Here is a 20,272-nt window from a genome sequence, read left to right as displayed (position 1 = left end):
TTCGTTGTTGGGGTCTTTCATGGCTTGGTTCAGCATCATGCTGAAGAAGATTGAAAAGAGGGTTGGTGCGAGAACACAGCCTTGCTTCACGCCATTGTTAATGGAGAAGTGTTCAGAGAGCTCATTGCTGTATCTGACCCGACTTTGTTGGTTTTCGTGCAGTTGGATAATCATGTTGAGGAACTTTGGGGGACATCCGATGCGCTCTAGTATTTGCCAAAGCCCTTTCCTGCTCACGGTGTCGAAGGCTTTGGTGAGGTCAACAAAGGTGATGTAGAGTCCTTTGTTTTGTTCTCTGCACTTTTCTTGGAGCTGTCTGAGGGCAAAGACCATGTCAGTAGTTCCTCTGTTTGCGTGAAAGCCGCACTGTGATTCTGGGAGAATATTCTCGGCGACACTAGGTATTATTCTATTTAGTAGAATCCTAGCGAAGATTTTGCCTGCAATGGAGAGCAACGTGATTCCCCTGTAGTTTGAGCAGTCTGATTTCTCGCCTTTGTTTTTGTACAGGGTGATGATGGTGGCATCACGAAGATCCTGAGGCTGTAATAGCATTACACTAACTACTACACTTATCATTCTGTTATGTTCGAAGTTCTCATATGTTACTCCAAAATAAGAAGCTGATCGATCAAGGTTTGGTCTGTCATATCTTTTATGTGAAAAATTGACTTAAGGTTTCAGTAATGACAATAAATTTATTGAACAATAATTTGTGGCAGTGGAGTAATAAAATGTCATGTGGACAAGGTTATTGGTCCAGGTTTCAGTGATGCCTTTATTTGTGCAATTCCTTTGACATTTCTGAATAAAGTAACCCTGAGGTAGTCCAGCTAAAGATACAATGAATTAATGCCATCACCAAGCCCATGTCCAGTTCATCTTTTTATAAATAAGCTCAATTAGAAGTAACACTTACAATATACATCAATTTGAATATTTTATATTTACTTTCTGTTCCAACAACTGAATGTGTTCTTTGTTGGTTGCCAAGAAAGCTTTTGATTGAGTCGAATGGGAATATGTTTGCTATTCTCAATAAAAATTGGACCAAAATTAAATTTCTTAAGTGGATTAAACTAATGTATTTATGCCCTAGTGCTTCAATATGTTCAAATTTGTAACAATCAACATTTTTAGTCTTTCTAGGGGAACTCGACAAGGTTACTATTTAAGTCCTTTGCTTTTTGACCTGTGTGTGGAACAGTTAGCAGTTGCTCTGTGGGATAGTGGAAATTTTAGTAGTATTTATAGAAAGGGTACTGAACATAGAGTTCTCTTGTTTATTTCAACCCTGAGATCTCTTTACCAACTATATTAACTTTGTTTGCCTACTTTATTCAGTTTTTGAGGTATAAAATAAATGTTCATAAGAATGAATTACTACCTATGAAAGGGCCTTTAGCAATTTATGGTAATTTCACTTTTAAAATAGTTAAAGACCAATTCAAATATGTGGGAATTACAGTTACAAAGAGTTGTAAGAACTTTTTAAAATAACTTATTATATCACGACTTGGCAATCACTGATGGCTTTTCCACCTCAGAATCACTCCAGGTTGTTGTTGTTGTTGGACTTCTCTCTTATCACACAATTTGCTGCTCGCCACCACAGTTGGGAGATTATCCAAATTTCATACACGAGGAGCAGACTTCAATCAATTTGTGCTCGCTTTGGCAGCAGAGATGCTAAAATTGGAATGATACAGAGAAGATTAGCATGGATGACACGCAAATTCGTGAACGTTCCATGTTTTCTTGAGTGGCGTGGTTAGCGCAACATTATTATAGTACTAGTGACTTGGGCTCTAATCCAGTGATGTATAAAGAGGTGCACCAAAGAAGAGGTACAAGGACTGCTTAAAGAAATCTCTTGGTGCCTTCCACATTGACCACCGGCAGTGGGCTGATATCGCCTCCAACTGTGTATCTTGGCGCCTCACAGTTCAGCAGGCAGCAACCTCCTTTGAAGAAGACCGCAGAGCCCTCCTCACTGACAAAAGACAAAGGAGGAAATAGTTAACCCAACACCCAACCCCAACCAATTTTCCACTGCAACCGCTGCAACCGTGCCTGCCTGTCCCGCATCGGACTTGTCAGTCACCAACGAGCCTGCAGCAGATGTGGACATACCCCTCCATAAATCTTCATCCGCGAAGCCAAGCCAAAGAAGAAACATTCTCCCTGCAATTGCAGGGTTTCCTTCTGGTCTTCTGGTTTCCTCCCACCATCCAAAATGTACAGGATTTTAGGTTAATTTGGATGTAATTGGGTGGCATGGATTTAAGTGGCTGGAATTGGCTTCCACTGTGCTGTAAATAAAATGTTAAAAAATGAAAAATTTCCTTCAACTCACTGGAGTGAGCAGAGCAAACTGGGGCATGCGTTGTACTTTGCAAGCTTTCTAAATAGGAGCCAGTCTGGCAACCTACTTCCAGGATCATTGGAATGCAGTCCTGGACAGGGCCTTCTCTCCACAGAGGATGTACTTCTAAAGGTAGAGTTTTTAAAATAGCCCATGCTGGTCCCTCTAATCCTGAGTGCACTCATTACTTTTCCATTATTGTATCATTCTAGACCCCAACAATGAAGACGCTGTTTACATCCGGTACCGCACGGATGGCAGTCTCTTCAATCTGAGGCGCCTGCAAGCTCACACCAAGACACAAGAGAAACTTGTCCGTGAACTACTCTTTGCAGACGATGCCGCTTGAGATGCCCATTCAGAGCCAGCTCTTCAGCGCTTGACGTCCTGCTTTGCAGAAACTGCCAAAATGTTTGGCCTGGAAGTCAGCCTGAAGAAAACTGAGGTCCTCCATCAGCCAGCTCCCCACCATGACTACCAGCCCCCCCACATCTCCATCGGGCACACAAAACTTAAAACGGTCAACCAGTTTACCTATCTCGGCTGCACCATTTCATCAGATGCAAGGATCGACAATGAGATAGACAACAGACTCGCCAAGGCAAATAGCGCCTTTGGAAGACTACACAAAAGAGTCTGGAAAAACAACCAACTGAAAAACCTCACAAAGATAAGCGTATACAGAGCCGTTGTCATACCCACACTCCTGTTCGGCTCCGAATCATGGGTCCTCTACCGGCACCACCTACGGCTCCTAGAACGCTTCCACCAGCGTTGTCTCCGCTCCATCCTCAACATCCATTGGAGCGCTTTCATCCCTAACGTCGAAGTACTCGAGATGGCAGAGGTCGACAGCATCGAGTCCACGCTGCTGAAGATCCAGCTGCGCTGGATGGGTCACGTCTCCAGAATGGAGGACCATCGCCTTCCCAAGATCGTGTTATATGGCGAGCTCTCCACTGGCCACCGTGACAGAGGTGCACCAAAGAAAAGGTACAAGGACTGCCTAAAGAAATCTCTTGGTGCCTGCCACATTGACCACCGCCAGTGTGCTGATATCGCCTCAAACCGTGCATCTTGGCGCCTCACAGTTTGGCGGGCAGCAACCTCCTTTGAAGAAGACCGCAGAGCCCACCTCACTGACAAAAGGCAAAGGAGGAAAAACCCAACACCCAACCAACCAATTTTCCCCTGCAGCCGCTGCAACCGTGTCTGCCTGTCCCGCATCGGACTTGTCAGCCACAGACGAGCCTGCAGCTGACGTGGACTTTTACCCCCTCCATAAATCTTCGTCCGCGAAGCCAAGCCAAAGAAGAAAGAAGATCATTCTAGCACTGCAGATTGATAATTGTTATTTGTATTGTGGTGTACCACTTTAACATTTGGTTCCAAAGATCACACCTATAGGCAGTGTCAATTTCAATGTTATCTTGCATGCAAAATCCTGCCAACATCATTCTGCAAACTTCACAACTAAAATTCTCACACTCTGCGCAAACTTCACAAATAACTTTAGGATGACCTCTCACAATAAAAGGGTATTGAGCAATTTTGAGGCACTTGTGTTTGACGGTTAATTCCTGTATTGAAGGATAGGGCCATTTGGAGATTGGTGAGAAGAACAATAGAACACCACAGCACAAAAATGGGCCCTTCAACCCATCTAGGCCCTGCCAAATTATTATTCTGCCTCATCCGATTGACCTACGCGCTGATCACAGCCCTCCCTACCCTTACCATCCATGTACCGATCCAAATTTTTCTTAAATGTCAAAATTGAGCCCGTATCCACCACCACTACTGGCATTGTTCTGATCCAAGTCGATGGTTCTGTCTAAATTCTTCCTAACCGTCAGACAGCGTGGACCATGTTCAGTTATGCTGGCTTCTCATGCTTTTTTCTATTTCAAATGCTCTGACCTCGATGCTCACAGGGAGTAAAGGACAGTACTTGGGAATGCTTGGATCTTAGTAAATGTAAAGTTTCCTCCATCAGTTGTTTGAAGTAAATGAGTGTAAGGAGGGAGATGGGGTTAATTGTCACCAGAGTGCTTTGTGAAGGCAAGGAAGGAATACTGAATGAGGGAATGTGTTTTGATTTGGACTTTATTGAGTACGTTGAGCAGCCTCCTTGTCAAGTGCTCCACTGCGAGACAAATTCCCTTTTTTAAGATCTGTCAGCATGTGGAACTTGGATGGTGCTCATGTTTTTATTGTGACTGCCATCTGCCAGTTATTTACCAGATCTGAAGTTTTAATTTGTGCAGCGAAGATTTCAAATACAGTATATTTTGGTATACAAGTCAATTCCATTTTTCAGCCTCATTTTAAGAATTTTATGGTACATCTGGCAAATTAGTCTACCCCAGTTTTCTGGATGCCTGAGTTAGCCCATTGACTGGTGTATAAGTCGACCCCCAAAGATTGCAGTGTCTGAGATAGGCCATTGACAAGCGTATACATCAACTCCCCAAGGATGGCGTGGATTGATCTGGTGTGAATGGCTGGAAGTGATTGCTATCATGGAGGGTGCATCGATACAATCAAACTCTCGATGAAAGTATGAAGCGAGTTTTAAATTGAAAGTCATAGAAATGGGCAAGAAAACAAACAACTGCGCTGCTGCAAGAAAATGTGATGTATATGAGAAGTTGGTAAGAGATTGGAGGAAGAAAAGAAACTTTAAGAAAAATACTAAAAAGGCAAAGTTAGCTGAGAAAAGAAATCACTCATTGGCCAGAGTTGGAAAATCACGTTGCAGAATGGATAAGTGAACAGAGGCAACATTGCCACATAGTCAACCGAAATAAAATAAGAATGTTTGCACTGTAGTGGGCCAAGTTGCACCCAGACCGCAGTGATGATATTGAGGCTACATTAGGCTGGTGCAAACATTTCATGAATGGGAAAAAGCTGGTAGTATGCCAAAAAAAAATTGCACAGAAACTTATAAAAGATCTTGTAAGTTTTCACCAGTTTAGTATACATAACCAGCAGAAACACCAGATTGCCTAGGCAAATATTGGAAACATGCACAAAACCCACATGAATTTTGATATGATCAGCAATAGAACAGTGGAAAGGTTTTAAAACTGTGCAAACCAGAAGTACAGGCCATGAAAGGACTAGGTCTACTGTGGTGTTATCGTGCATGGCTGATGGGACGAAGTTAAGACCCATGGAAATCCACAAATGCAAAATTAAACCAAAAATGAAATTTCCTGCAGGTATTTTTGACCATTTTCAGGAAAATGGATGGATGGATGAAAATGGTGTACAACTATGGATAGACATTGTGTGGAACAAGCCGATTACGCGGACGGAGTTTGGTGGTCTGGGGTATGATTACTAGCCACTTAACTGAGAACACTAAAAGTAGATTAGCCCTACGTAATACTTACATGATGGTTATGCCATGTGGTTTGACGTCTCTATTGCAACCTTTCAATGCCTGCTTGAATAAGCCATTCAAATACCACGTGCATGAGGAATGATATACATGGTTGTCGAGTGCAGAAAAGTCATTTACAAAAGGTGGGGCAATGCAGTTAAAGTAGAGACTGATAAAATTGTTTTAAAAAGTGCTGCATCTCTTGTGCAATTGATGGCACGGAAGATGATTTATTGTGGGACACTGACAATGACCACCTCATCAGATGCAGACTGGGGCCCATATGATGACTGTTTAAACAGGATGTGCTTGCTGCCATCTTTGCTTCAGATGACAGCAAGAGCAATTTTGAAGGGTTCTAAATGTGTTGTTTTCAGTAAAAATCTCAATGAAAATCTATTGCAGTCTGGTTTCTTTTGGTTTTTCAAGGGTCATCTTGTATACTGAATCTGCTTTTCATGGGTCGATTGGTGTGGATTGGATTCTGAGCTGAACTTGAGGTCTTAAAAAGAACATCTGGTGTACAAGTCAACCCCCATTTTTTTGAATTTTTTTGGGTTCCATGACTCAACTTGTATGGCGAAATATACAGTGTGTATTGCATGATAATTTGATCTTGTGAAGCATTGCACATGTTAGCTTGGCTGCTGACTGGTGGGATTTTTACCTGGAAATGATCATTTGTGTGGTATTCAGTTGATTGCATGTTTGAGGTAAACTAGATGGTTCAAACTAATTTCTGGATCACAGTCTTTCATTTTAAGATGTAACATTGGGTTTATTTGGACCTTTGACCAGGATTATTAGACCATAAATTATAGGAGCATTTGGTCCATCAAGTTCGCTCTACCATTCCATCATGAGCTAATCCATTTTCCCATTCTGCCCCATTCCCCTGTCTTCTTTCTATAACCTTTGATATCATTACCATTCAGATTCCTATCAATCATTGTCTTAAATGCATGTAAGCAACCTGGCCGCCACAGCCACCCATGGAAGCAAATTCCAGAGGTTTGCTGCTCTCTGACTAAAAACTTTCTCTGCATTTCTGTTTGAACTGTTCGTCCTTCAGTCCCGAAGTTGTGGCCTTTTGTTCTAGACTCTTTTTTACTTGTACCTTGAGGCAGGACTTAGGCCTGAAATGTTGGTAATACATCTTTACCTCCTATGGATGCTGCAAAATCAATTGAATTCCTCCAGCATCTGTTTTGAATACATCTTTGCTACATCTACTCTGTCCCAGCCATTCAACATTCTAAATGCTTCTATTTTAAAAATGAATGCCAACATTGCATTCACTTCTTCACCACCAACTCATCGTGATTGTTATCCCTTCAGTAATTTTGTGTAATATTACATTTGTTTTATTACAGGACATTAAGTAGTATCTGGTCTGATCTGATGTGTAGCACCTTGGTAAAGGCTTTTTGAAAGTTCAAATATACAACTTCCACTGCTTGTCCTATATCTAGCCTGCTTACGGTTTCCTCAAAAAATTGCAGGTTTGTCAGGCAAGATTTTCCCTTAAGGAAATCTTTGCCCATCTTGTCATGCACCTCCAAGTACAAATCAATACCTTTTGTCTGTTGGTCTAGATTCCTCCACCTGCCTATTCTTCCATCCCCAGTTTTTAGTAGAGGTGCCTGCCCATTTTTACTTGTACATTACCTCACTGACAAAAGACAAAAGAGGAAAAACCCAACCCCAACCCACCAATTTTCCGCTGCAACCGTGTCTGCCTGTCCCTCATCGGACTTGTCAGCCACAAACGAGCCTGCAGCTGACGTGGACATTTACCCCTCCATTAATCTTCGTCTGCGAAGCCAAGCCAAAGAAGAAAGAAAGGCTCAGGCCTAAAACATCAATCTTTACCTCCTATGGATACTGCGAAACCTGCTGAGTTTCTCCAGCAATTCTGTGTTTTTACTCCACGGCCTCATCCTTGACAATGAACTCCAACAACTTCCCAACTGGCAATGTTAAACTAAGAAGTCTATAATTGCCTTTCTGCTGTGAGCAGATTAAATGTACTATGTGTAGTTAGTGCATGAATTATGATTATACAGCAAGTACATAATCAGTACAAACTTTTACTTTGAAAAGTGTAATGATGTTGCTGATCTACTTGACTTAAAATAGCAAGCACCTCATCTTTAATCTGTATCAGTTTTATGACCTCACTGCTTGTTTGCCTCACTTCTCTAAAATGCACCAGTTTCCTGAGTAAATACAGTTTAAGATCCCTCTCCCTCCTATCTTTTCTGGCGCCATACATAACCAAGCACCCTGATCTTTAAGTGGACCAATTTTGTTCCTTACTATCCTTTTGCTCTAAATAAACTTGTAGCTGCCCTTATTTTAATTTACCTTGTCTGCCAAAGCAACTTGACATCTTCTCTTAGCCCTTCTGATTTCTTACTTTATTGCATTTTTATGTTCCTCAAGTACCTAATTTGCCTCTTGCTTCTACTTCCTATACACCTCACTCTTCTTAACCAGATCCGTAAAATCCCTCAACCAAAGTTCCCCACACCTGATAACATGAACATACAAACTCTGTCCTCTCAATATTTCATCTTTGAAGGCCTCCCACGTACCAAGCACATCCTTGCCAGAAAACAACCCATCCCAATCCATGATTTCTTGGCCTCTCCAAATTAGACTATCACCCAGAGGACCAGAGCTATCCTAATCCATAATTATCTTGAAACTAATGGCATTAAGGTTACTGGCCCCAAAGTATCCCTACATACTCTTTCTTCACCTCTCTTGAATCATTCATGAATAGGAGATTCAGTATTGGATTCTAGTTGGTACCTCTATTTTTGATTTAAAAACATTTCTTCAACACATGACAAACTCCAAGTCATCCAGTCCTTTTACTTACAGTATGAAAGTCACAGTCAATATGTAGAAAGTTAAAATCAACTACTATCACAATATGCTTCCTGCTTATGATTGCTATCTTTCTGCAGATTTGCTCCTCCACTTCTCACTGACTATAGGGTAGTCTAAATTACAAAAACACTAATGTGGTCATACCCTTCCCATTCTTCAACTCCACCCATATAGCCTCAGTAGACAAGCCTATTCTGTCCTGTCACATCTGAAACAACAGAACCCCTAAACACTGAGCTGCTAGTCCTGCTCCTCCTGCAACCAGTTTTCACTAATGGTTACAACATCATAATTCCATGTGCCAATCCGTGCTGTAAGCTCATTTGTCTTTCCTATAATACTCCTTACATTGAAATAGAGAAATCTCTGAACGTTTTTCAAACCATGCACAACTTTTTGAATCCTGTCTTTGTATGTAATGTTAACAATCAGTTCCCCCCCCCCCCCACTCCATTATCTGCTCTAGCACACTGGTTCCCACCCCCTCTACAAATCTAATTTAAAGCCCTCCAGAACATCACCTGTAAACCTTCTTGCAAGGTTATTAGTCCCTCTCCAGTTCAGATGTAAACTTGCCCTCCCATACTAGTCCTGAAAGAGAGCCCATTGATCCATAAATCTGAAGCCCTCTCTCCTGCACCTTTGCTTTAGTCACATGCTAATTTTATTTATCTTCTTATTTCTAACCTCTCTAGCACATGGCACAGGTAGCAGTGCTGAGATCACAACCCTGGAGGTCCCAGTCTTAGTGCCCAACTTCCCGTACTCTCTTTGCAGGACCTCATCACCCTCCCAACCTATGTCATTGGTCCCCACATGGACCACAACATCTGGCTACTCACCTACCTTCTTTCAGAATGCCATGAACTCGATCTGAGACATCACAGACCCTGGCACCCAGGAGATAACATACCATCAGGGATTCTCAACCTCTTATCTGTTCCCCTATCAAATTGCCTATCACTAAAACACACTTCTCCCTTCCCATCTTGGCCACAAAGCCAGTCCCTAAGCCAGAGACCTGTCATCCACGGTTTGTCCCCAGTAGGTCATCCCCTTCAACAGTATCCAAAACAGTATACATTTTATTGAAAGGAACAACCACATCTAGCCTGCATTGACTGCCAGTTTTCTTTCTCTCTTGTCACCAAACTACCTTCTTTCTGTCTCCTAGATGTGATTGCTTCCCTGTAACACTTGTCTATCAGCCCCTCAGGTCCCTAAATGATCCGGTGTTCATCCAGTTCCCAAATGTAATTTTTAAGGGGCTGCAGCTGGATACACTTCTCACAGATGAAGTTATCAAGCTTCCCTGGCTATCAACAAATTACAGCATAGCCATGGCAGGGATACCATTCCCACTGTCTATGAAATACAATTTTAAAAAAAACTGCCCTTTCCTCTGCCTTTTCTGAGTCCTTTTGTTCCTTGAGGCCTATTTTACCACACCACCTCTGCTTATCAAAGCCCCAAGCTTGCATTGGTCACTCTACTTAAGCTCCCCTTTCTTTTATTGGCTATAGCTAATTAGACACTGGAGGAAATTAACAAGCACCTTTGCCAGTGCTTTTTAAACACTCCTGCTCTCATTGCAATCAGAAAAGCAATCCACAACTACGCAGACTCCTTCCTCCAAGCCAGTTTTGAATGTAATTTGCCACATCACCTTGGATTCCATGTAATCTGACCTTCCAAACTACACCATCATATGTGATCTTTCAAAGGCAGAACAGTTAGAGTAGCAGTTAGCGTAATGCCTTTACAGCACCAGCAATTGGGTCTGGACCTCGGTTTGAATCTCACGCTGTCTGTAAGGAGCTTGCACGTTCTCCCTGTTTCTGTGTGGGTTTTCCCTCGGGGCTCCGGTTGTAAAATGGGTGGCATGGATTTGTAGGGCTGAATTGGCCTGTTTGTCTAATTTTTAAAGATTTATAATTTTATAGTAAAGTTTATGTAGACCAATGGTTCTTGACTTTTTAATTCCACTCACATGCCTCCTTAAGTAATCCTTTGCCAAATTAACCTACAATCCATTGGGTAATTGAGTTCAATATATAAAGGGTAATTGAGATCAGGTGACCCAAACATCACTATAAAAGTGAGGGACTGTGTAGCAGAGTGGTCATTGAGGGAATGGGCTGAGTCAGAGTGGAAAGGCTTTGGCTCAAGGGGCTTCAGCAAGAAGAGGCTGAGGTGCAGGAGTTGAAATAAGAAAGGCCCATCTTATTCAAGGAGCAAAAATGATTAAGCAGATAGGCAGAGGTAAGGGGAGGTTTTAGATAACATATTTTATTCATCTAGTCATAAACATGGGGAACAGCAGCCAAGGCAGGGGAGCACTCCTCTTGCAGAATGTGGGTCTTCGGGGAAGCCAGCAGTGTCCCTGACTACTTCATCTGAGAGAAGTTCATCCAGCTGCAGCTCCAAACAAACTGGTTAAGGAATTGGAGCTGGAGTTGGATGAACTCCAGTTCATTGGGGGGGGGGGGGGGGGAGTGTGATAGACAGGAGTAACAGGGACACTATCATACCTAGGAGGCAGGGGGAGGGTAGATGGGTGACAATCAAGAGAGGGAAAGGGAACAGGCAGGCAGTGCAGGGCACCCCTGTGGCTGTTCATATCAGTAACAAGCATACCATTTTGAATATTGTTGGGGGAAATTACCTACAAGGGACAAGCCATGGTGATTAAGTCTCTGGCATGGAGTCTGGTCCTGTGGCTAAGAAGGAAAGGGAGGAAAAGATGTGAGCTGTAGTAATAGGGGATTCCATAGTTATAGGGACAGATAAGAGGTTCTGTGGAAGAGATTTGAGTATCCCAGATGGTATGTTGCCTCCCTGGTGCCAGGATTTGAGATATCTCAGATTAAGTTCACAGCATTTTCAGGAGGAAAGGCGCGCAGATGTCGTGGTCCACGTATGGGCCAATGAAATGGGTAGGAAGGATGACGAGATCATGCAAGGAGAGTTCAAGGAGTTGGGCGCTAGCCTGAAGGACAGGACCTCCAGGATTGTGATCTCAGGATTGCTACCTGTGCCATGTGCTAGTGAGGTTAGAAATAAGAGGATAATGCAGTTCAACAAGTGGCTAAAGACCTGATGCAGGAAGAAGGACTTCAGGTTTCTGGATCATTGGGCTCTCTTTCAGGGAAGGTAGGAGCTGTTCCGATGGAACAATTTGCATCTGAACTGGAGGGGGATGAATATTCTTGTGGGAAGGTTTACTCGTGTTGCTCCAGTGAGTGTAAACTAGATTTGCAGGGGGATGGGAACCAGAGTACCAGAGCAGATAGAGGGAAAAGATGAAGTGAAAATGACATGCATCATTAAAGGTTGACAGGGTATATGTGGTGGAAATATTCTCAGGTGCATCTATTTCAGTACAAGGAGCATTGTAAGAAAGGCAGAGAAGCTAAGAGCATGGATTGGTATATGGAATTATGACATTATTAGCATTAGTGAAATTTGGTCGCAGGAGGAGCAGGACTGGTAGCTCAATGTTCCAGTCTTCCATTGCTTTAGACAGGATAGAATGGTGGTGGTGGGGGAGAATGGGAGGAGTGGCATTGCTTGTCAGGGCTCATCTACTGAGGCTATGTGGGTGGAGCTGAGGAACAGAAAAGGTAGGACCATCCTCATGGGGTTGTATTATAGATTGTTTAATAGTCAGTGTGAATTGGAGGAGCAAATCTGTAGAGAGATAGCAGACAGCTGCAGGAAACATCAGGTTGTGACAGTAGAAGATTTTAATTTTCCACATATTGACTGGGACTCCTAAACTGTAAAAGGGCTGGATGGATTGAAGTTTGTCAAATATGTTCAGGAAAATTTTCTAAATCAATATATAGAAGTACCAGCTAGAGAGAGTGCAATACTGGATCTTCTATTAGGGAACGAGATAGGACAAGTGATAGAAGTATGTGTAGAGAAACATTTTGGTTATAACACCATTAGTTTCAAGTTAATGATGGAGAAGGATAGGTCTGAGATTCTAAATGCGAAGATTGGGATAGGTTGTTTTCAGGCAAGGATGTGTGAGCTGAGTGGAGGACCATCAAAGGATAAATTTTGATAATACAGAGTTTGTATGTTCCTGTCAGGATTAAAGGCAAGGCTAAAAAGTATAAGGAACCTAGGTTTTAAAAGGATATAGGATATCTGGTTTGGAAGAAGAGAGAGGTGTATAGCATGTATAGGCAACATGGAGCAAATTAGGTACTTGAGTATAGAAAATGCAAGAAAGAAATCAGGAAGGCTAAAATAAGACGTGAGGTTGGTTTGGCAGACAATGTGAAGGAAAATCCTTGGTTTCCACAGATATATGAGGAGCAAAAGGATAGTAAGAGACAAATTGGTCCCCTTGAAGATCAGAGTGGACAGCTTTATATGGAGCCAAATGAAATGGGGGAGATCTTAATTTTTTTTCCCCCCATCAGTATTCATTCAGGAACAGGCATAGAGTCGTAGGAAGTAAGGAAAACAAGCAGTCAGGTCATGGAACTTGTACAGATTAGAGAGGAGGAAGTGTTGCTGTCTTAAAGCTAATAAGGGTGGATAAATCCCTAAGGCCTGACAAGATATTCCCTTAGACATTGAGGGAGGCTAATGTAGAAAGAGCAGGGGTTCTGGAAGAAATATCTAAAATGTTCTTTGCCACAGGTGTGGTGACAGAGGATTGGAGGGTAGCTCACATTGTTCCATTGTTTAAAAAAAGGCTCCAAAAGTAACCTTGGAAATTATAGGCCGGTGAGCCTGACATCAGTGGTAGGTAAATTGGTGGAAAGTGTTCTAAGAGATCAGATATGCAAGTATTTGGATAGCCAGAAACTGATTAGGGATAGTGAACGTGGCTTTGTCTGTGGTGGGTCGTGTTTATCCAATCTTATAGAGAATTTCGAGGAGGTTAGCAGGAAAGTTGACAAAAGAAAGGCTGTGGATGTTGACTACGTGGACATAGTAGGGCCTTTGACAAGGTCCCACATGGGAGGTTAGTCAGGAAGATTCTAATGCTCGGTATTCATGGTGAAGTAGTGAACTGGATTTAACAATGGCTGGGTGGGAAAGCAAGAGTACTGGAAGATGATTGTTTCTCAGACTGGAGAACTGTGACTAGTGGTGTGCCTCAGGGACCGATGCTGGGACCATTGTTTGTCATCTATATCAATAATCTGGATGATAATGTGGTAAATTGGATCAGCACTTATAACAGTTGAATAGTTATGAAGCCTACATTAGTTTTAATGCATCTGGTGAAACAAGGAAGATGATGCTCAAGAATATTGACAACAAAGTAATCAAGTTTAACATGACAATTAGGTTGATGGAACAATTACAGAAAGTATGCCTGTCCAGAGTTGCAAAAAAAAAACAGCTGGAGATGTAACATCCATATTTGGAATAAATACCTCAAAGATGTATGCTGCTTCAGTGAAACATTCAGAAACAAGAACTCAAGTAATTTAACACAGTTGGTTAGTTGAACAGAGCTATATATTGATATGAGGTTATAGCATTATTTTAATGCAAAGAAGGGGTACTGTGGTTAGTGTAGCAGTTAGTGCAACACGGTTACAGGTGCTTACTGGATTTCAGTGCACCAGGCTGTGGCATGAGTGGACATTCTCTACCGCTTCAAGTGCGAGGCCATAGACTCAGTCCACCATGTTACCTGGCCGCCGTCGAGGACAATGCCCAAGTCCAGTCCACCACATGAACAGGCCCCACCAGAGAACGGATATGCCAAACCTGAAATGGTGCTTCTACCATCAGTGTTGGGGGTGCATCAGCACGCAGGTGCCGCCAGCCATGCGTTCCCGGGAAACAACAGGGCCAGCTGCCACTGGTGGCTGCGGCAGCTGGCTGACTGAACAGCCTTCTCCATGTCTGGGACAGGATCTTGGGCCGTAGGTTCCTCGAGACACCCACGAGACTCCACGGCCCCTCCCTGTGTGCTGCCAACAACATCGCCATTAAAACTTTTGGGAAGAGGTGAATTCCAGTACATTTCAGCAAACCCAGCTTCAATTAGTCCTTCACATTGGCTTTAGTGGACAAGCCTCTAATGGGCACGGATTTCCCATGGGCGCACTCCCTACTGGTGGACCTCCAGGGCAGATGATTAGTCCACACTGAGACTTTTCAGCCTGTTGTCTCAGTTTTTTCACTGTGCTCATGCACAACCTGCTACAGGGTTATGATAGATTGAGTAGCCTAGGATTATATTCATTGGAGTTTAGAAGGGTGAGAGGGGATCTTGTAGAGACCTATAAAGGAATAGATAAGATAGGAGGAGGGTAGCTGTTTCCACTGGCAGCTGAGACTAGAACTATGGTACATAATATTTGAGGGAGTAGATATAAGATTTTTTTTCCAGAGAGTGGTGAATCTGTGGAATTCTCTGCCCAAGGGAAACTGTAAAGGCTAGCTGATAAAATGTATTTAAAACAAGAGTTAGAAATATTATTGCATTGTAGGGAAATTGAGGGTTAGGCGGAAACGGCAGTTAGGTGGAGCAGAGTCCACAGCCAGAACTACCACAATCAGATTGAATGGTGGATTAGGCACGACAGGCCAGATGGCCTGCTCCTTCTCCAATTTCTTATGTAGAAGGAAATGGTTAAGCCTTAGTAATGTGCACCACACTGTAGGAAGAATGTGATTCCACAAGGGAATTGTAGAGCAGATGCACAAGGATGTTGTGGGGGATGGATTGTTTCATTAGAGAAGATAAAGGCTGCTGTTGCTGGAATCTTGAGGAAAAATTGTTGTAGGATCTCAGTAGGTTAGTCATGGGTAGAAAGGTTCAGTCAATGTTTCTGGTTTAGAAAGTTTGTCAGGACGAAGATGTAAAGGTGAAATTACACATGTGAATGGAGAAAGAAGACGGGGAGGGGAGTGGTGGGGAGTTGGGTGCTAGGGTGTAGGGTACAAGGTGTAGAAGGTGGAGAGAAAGATGGGGGGAGAAGCCATTAGGAAAATGGGGTTGAGGGGAAGAAAAGTAAGAAAGAAAGAGAATACTTATTAGGTACAACAGTAACCATATGACAATTTCAGTATGGAAACAGGCCATCTCGACCCTTCTAGTCCACACTGATTTAAGAGAACTCCACTAGTTCCACCTCCCCCACTCCCTGTCCATAACTCTCCAGTCCCCTCAGATCCATGCACTCATCCAACCTTCTCTTAAGTGACAAAATCGACCCCACTGCAACCACCTCTTCCGGAAGGTCATTCCACTTAGCCACCACTCTGAGTGAAGAAGTTTCCTCTCATGTTACTTCTAAACTTTTGCCACCTAACTCTGATGACGCCTTGTCTCAATCTCACCTACCCTCATGGAGGAGAGCCTATTCACATCTACTCTGTCTATGCCCCTCATAATTTTATATACCTCTATCAAATCCCCCCTCAACCTTCTACGCTCCAATGAATAAAGACCCAGTCTACTCAATCTTTCACTGTATTCTAGGTAAAGAAGAGAAGGAAGCAGATAGTAGTCGGAGTTATTTATATAAAATTTTTAAAAAATCATTGTTCATGCCATAAGGTTTAAGGTTGGCCCAGGAAGAATATAATGTATTATTCTTCAGGTTGACATTTGGTTTCTCTTGACAAGGTTGAGGCCAAATGTAAAATGGTTGGCTGCAGGAGGCTTAGAATTAGACCTACAAATAGAGTACAGGTGTTTGGCGACGCAGTCAGCCAATCAATGTTTGGTCTCACCCATGTAGAGAATGACATCCACCTTTACCCTGTGACTGACTTAGCCCCCCTCCATTGTCAGTCTGTATATTAAACTTGCTGAGGAGACACGTCAATGCCATAATCTTGGATTCCTGGCAAAGTTCCCTTAGCCAACGACTTGGACCTCTTCCTGCCAAAGGTTTGATTAAAACTGACAGGTTGACAAAATAAATTTGAATTTGCTGTGTTGCTGTTTAGTTTAATAATTTTAATGAAGTATTATCTTGAAGTATTTTCTCAAGCATTTGAATTGCACAGTCCAAACAGACCTGCTCGATAATGGGAATGTCATTAGACTTGCATACTTTTTAACTGTTGTCTGAATCCCCTGCTAGATAGGTCGAAACCTTCACAGCTCCTACCGAATAAATCGGCTATGTATATTAACTCTTTCCTTACTAACTCTGGAGCTGTTGATATTTGGAGATTTCTTCACCCAACAGATAAAGAGTTTTCCTTTTTTTCTCATGTATACCATTCATACTCGAGAATTGATCACTTTTTTATTGATTCACGTTTTATTCCACTTGTAACTGCTTGTAAGTATGACATTATAGCCATTTCGGATCACTCTCCATTACAACTCTCTCTTAAATTCAAAGACTCTGTTTCTACTATTAAGCACTGGTGTTTTGATGTTACATTATTGCAAGATTTAGACTTTGTTAAATTCATGAAAGAACAAATTAACTTTTTCTTTTCAACAAATTACACTACGGAAATTTCTTATGGAATATTGTGGGATACATTCAAGGCTTATATTCGTGGTCAAATTATTTCTTACTCAGTAGCTTTGAAGAAATGCATCAAAAACAAGATTCATCTATTGGTTGAGAAGATTAAAGACATTGATAAGAAATATGTGACTGATCCTACTGAAGAACTTTACAAACAAAGAATTGAACTGCAGATGGAATATAATTTGTTACTTACATTTTCGATTGAAAACCAGTTAATTAGATCTAAATCTGATTTTTATGTGCATAGTGAGAAATCTGGTAAACTGTTGGCTAATCATCTGAAGAATATTTCAGCTAGACGCCAAATTGTGGAGATTCGCAAACAGAATGGAGAACTGACTGTTAACCAGGAAGAGATAAATCAATCTTTCCAAAATTTTTATACATCCTTATATAGTACAGAATCCCCTCAAGACCTTAGTAATATGTTTAATTTTTTAGAACATTTGAAACTCCCAAAAGTATTACCTCAAGATAACTTAGAATTAAGTAAACCCATTACAGATTCGGAGATCAATAATACTATTTTCTCACTGAACTCGGGGAAAGCACCAGGTCCCGATGGATATTCTGTGGAATTTTATAAAGCTTTTTCTTCTACTCTCTCTCCCTGGCTGATTAAGATGTTTGATGAATCTATCACATTGGGTAAACTACCACAATCATTTTACAGAGCTACGATTTCTCTAATCTTGAAAAAAAATAAAGACCCGACCGAATGTTCTTCTTATAGACCTATTTCTTTGTTGAATGTTGATTCTAAGATCTTCTCTAAAATTCTAGCGACAAGGCTAGAGAAGATATTACCATATATTATCTCTGAAGACCAGACTGGATTCATTAAAAATCGTTATTCCTCCTTTAATATTAGAAGATTGATGAATATTATTTACACTCCTTCACATAAGTCTTCAGAATGTGTTATTTCACTAGATGCTGAGAAGGCCTTCGATAGAGTAGAATGGCCTTATTTGTTTACAGTTCTTGAAAAATTTAATTTTAGTCCGATATTTATATCTTAGATTAAACTTCTTTATAATTCCCCAGTTGCCTCGGTTTTTACTAATACCCAAAGATCGCCATATTTTCGATTATTTCGGGGCACCAGGCAAGGGTGCCCCCTTAGCCCTTTATTATTTAACTTAGCTTTAGAACCTTTGGCAATTGCTATCAGAGAAGCACCCAATATTACTGGTATTATTCGTTGCAGGGATATTCATAAAGTATCACTATATGCAGATAATTTATTGTTATATATTTCCAATCCTGAAAATTCTATTCCTGCAGTTTTATCTTTATTAGCCCAATTTAGTAATTTTTCGGGATATAAACTGAACTTAAATAAAAGTGAATTATTCCCTTTTAATGGATGGGTTCCTATTTATGATAGTTTACCTTTTAAAATAGCTAGAGACCATTTTATATATTTAGGGATTAAGATTACTAAAAAACATAAAGATTTGTTTAGGACTAATTATTGGACCTGATCAGCAGTTTACTTACCAATTGGTCACCATTATCCCTATCCATGATAGGCCGAATTAATGCTATTAAGATGATGATCTTACCTAAATTTTTATATATATTCCAAGCTATACCTATTTTTGTTCCTAAATCTTTTTTTGATAAGGTCGATTCTAAATTGTCCTCGTATATCTGGCAAAACAAGAATCCTAGATTGGGGAAAAAATATTTACAGAAATCTAAACTAGAGGGAGGGTTGGCATTACCCAACTTTAGAATTTATTACTGGGCAATTAATATTAGTTACTTAAGGTATTGGTTGAATTATTCAGAATTATCTCTAAATCCCCATTGGGTAAATTTAGAAATTAAACCGATACAAAATTTTTCAATTAGCTCTATTTTGGGAGCTGCTCTCCCTTTTACTCTTACTAAATTATATAAACAAATTGATAATCCAATGGCTAAACATACACTACGTATATGGTTTCAATTCCGGAGATTTTTTGGCCTAAGTCATTTTATCTTGGAAACTCCTATTGTACTAAATTTCCTTTTTCATCCCTCTCTAATTGATCAAGCTTATTTACTCTGGAAAGTTAAAGGTATAACATGCTTTTCGGATTTATTCTTGGATAACTCTTTCATGTCATTTGAACAATTATCCATGAAATATGATTTACCTCGATCTCATTTCTTTCGATATTTGCAGATTAGGAGTTTCTTAGTTTCGACTTTACCCTCTTTTCCCAATCGGGAGACTACGACTGTTTTAGAGGATATACTATATTCAAAATTCCCTCCAAAAGGTGTGATATCTAAATTATATAATATAATTACAAAAATAAATTCTGGGACTTTTGAAAAGTTTAAAAATGATTGGGAAAGAGAACTCAACCTTCATATTTCCAATGAAAATTGGAATAAAATTCTGCGACTGGTAAACTCTTCTTCTCTATGTGCAAAACATTCACTAATACAGTTTAAAGTTGTTCATTGAGCTCATATGTCTAAAGATAAACTCCATTGCTTTTATTCTCATATCGATCCTATATGTGATAAATGTCAATTGGAAATAGCTTCCCTTACACATATGTTTTGGTCCTGTCCCTCTTTACAGAATTATTGGAAGGAAATTTTTTCCATTATATCTACTGTTTTGAATATTGATTTACAACCACATCCCATTACTGCAATTTTTGGATTACCTATGATAGATTTGACTTATTTATCTTTTCCTGCGGATCGTATGATTGCTTTTCTTACACTAATGGCTAGAAGATCTATACTATTGAATTAGAAAGAGGTTAATCCTCCCACTGTTTTCCAATGGTTTACCCAAACTATACTATGTTTAAATTTAGAGAAAATTAGAAACTCTGTCTATGAATCCCCTTCTAAGTTTGAGTTAACCTGGCGACCATTTATTCAATATTTTCATTTGTGGTGAATTGATCTGGCTCTGTTTTCTTTCTATGATTATGTATGATAATTGGGCTGTAAGATGAGATCGGTGTGATCGGCGTGGTTTAGCTATATCTGTAGGTTTTTTTTTAAGTTTTTAAAGTTTTTTTAATTCAGATTTGTTTTTTCTTTTTTGGGGTTTTTTTTTCTCTTTTTTCATATATTGTTATTAATTTTATCTTTTTTTTAGAGATAGTTCACACCCTA

General features: G+C 40.7%; 2 protein-coding genes and 1 pseudogene across 21 annotated transcripts in view; 2 read left to right on the top strand and 1 right to left on the bottom strand.

The window, feature by feature from the left end:
• The window catches only part of LOC138758107 (calcium/calmodulin-dependent protein kinase type II subunit delta), a 461,931-nt gene that overhangs the window by 125,033 nt on the left and 316,626 nt on the right, over positions 1-20,272 (top strand). The gene's annotated exons all lie outside the window — the stretch shown is intronic.
• The window catches only part of LOC138758108 (uncharacterized), a 69,852-nt gene that overhangs the window by 44,242 nt on the left and 5,338 nt on the right, over positions 1-20,272 (bottom strand). The window lies entirely within an intron of this gene.
• On the top strand, positions 1,670-1,759 carry LOC138759711 (U6 spliceosomal RNA; annotated as a pseudogene).

The sequence above is a fragment of the Narcine bancroftii genome, chromosome 3 (assembly GCF_036971445.1).
Source record: "Narcine bancroftii isolate sNarBan1 chromosome 3, sNarBan1.hap1, whole genome shotgun sequence".
In the NCBI taxonomy this organism is placed as follows: domain Eukaryota; kingdom Metazoa; phylum Chordata; class Chondrichthyes; order Torpediniformes; family Narcinidae; genus Narcine; species Narcine bancroftii.
Note: the sequence above shows the minus strand (reverse complement) of the source record. Positions and strands in the feature narration are given on the sequence as shown.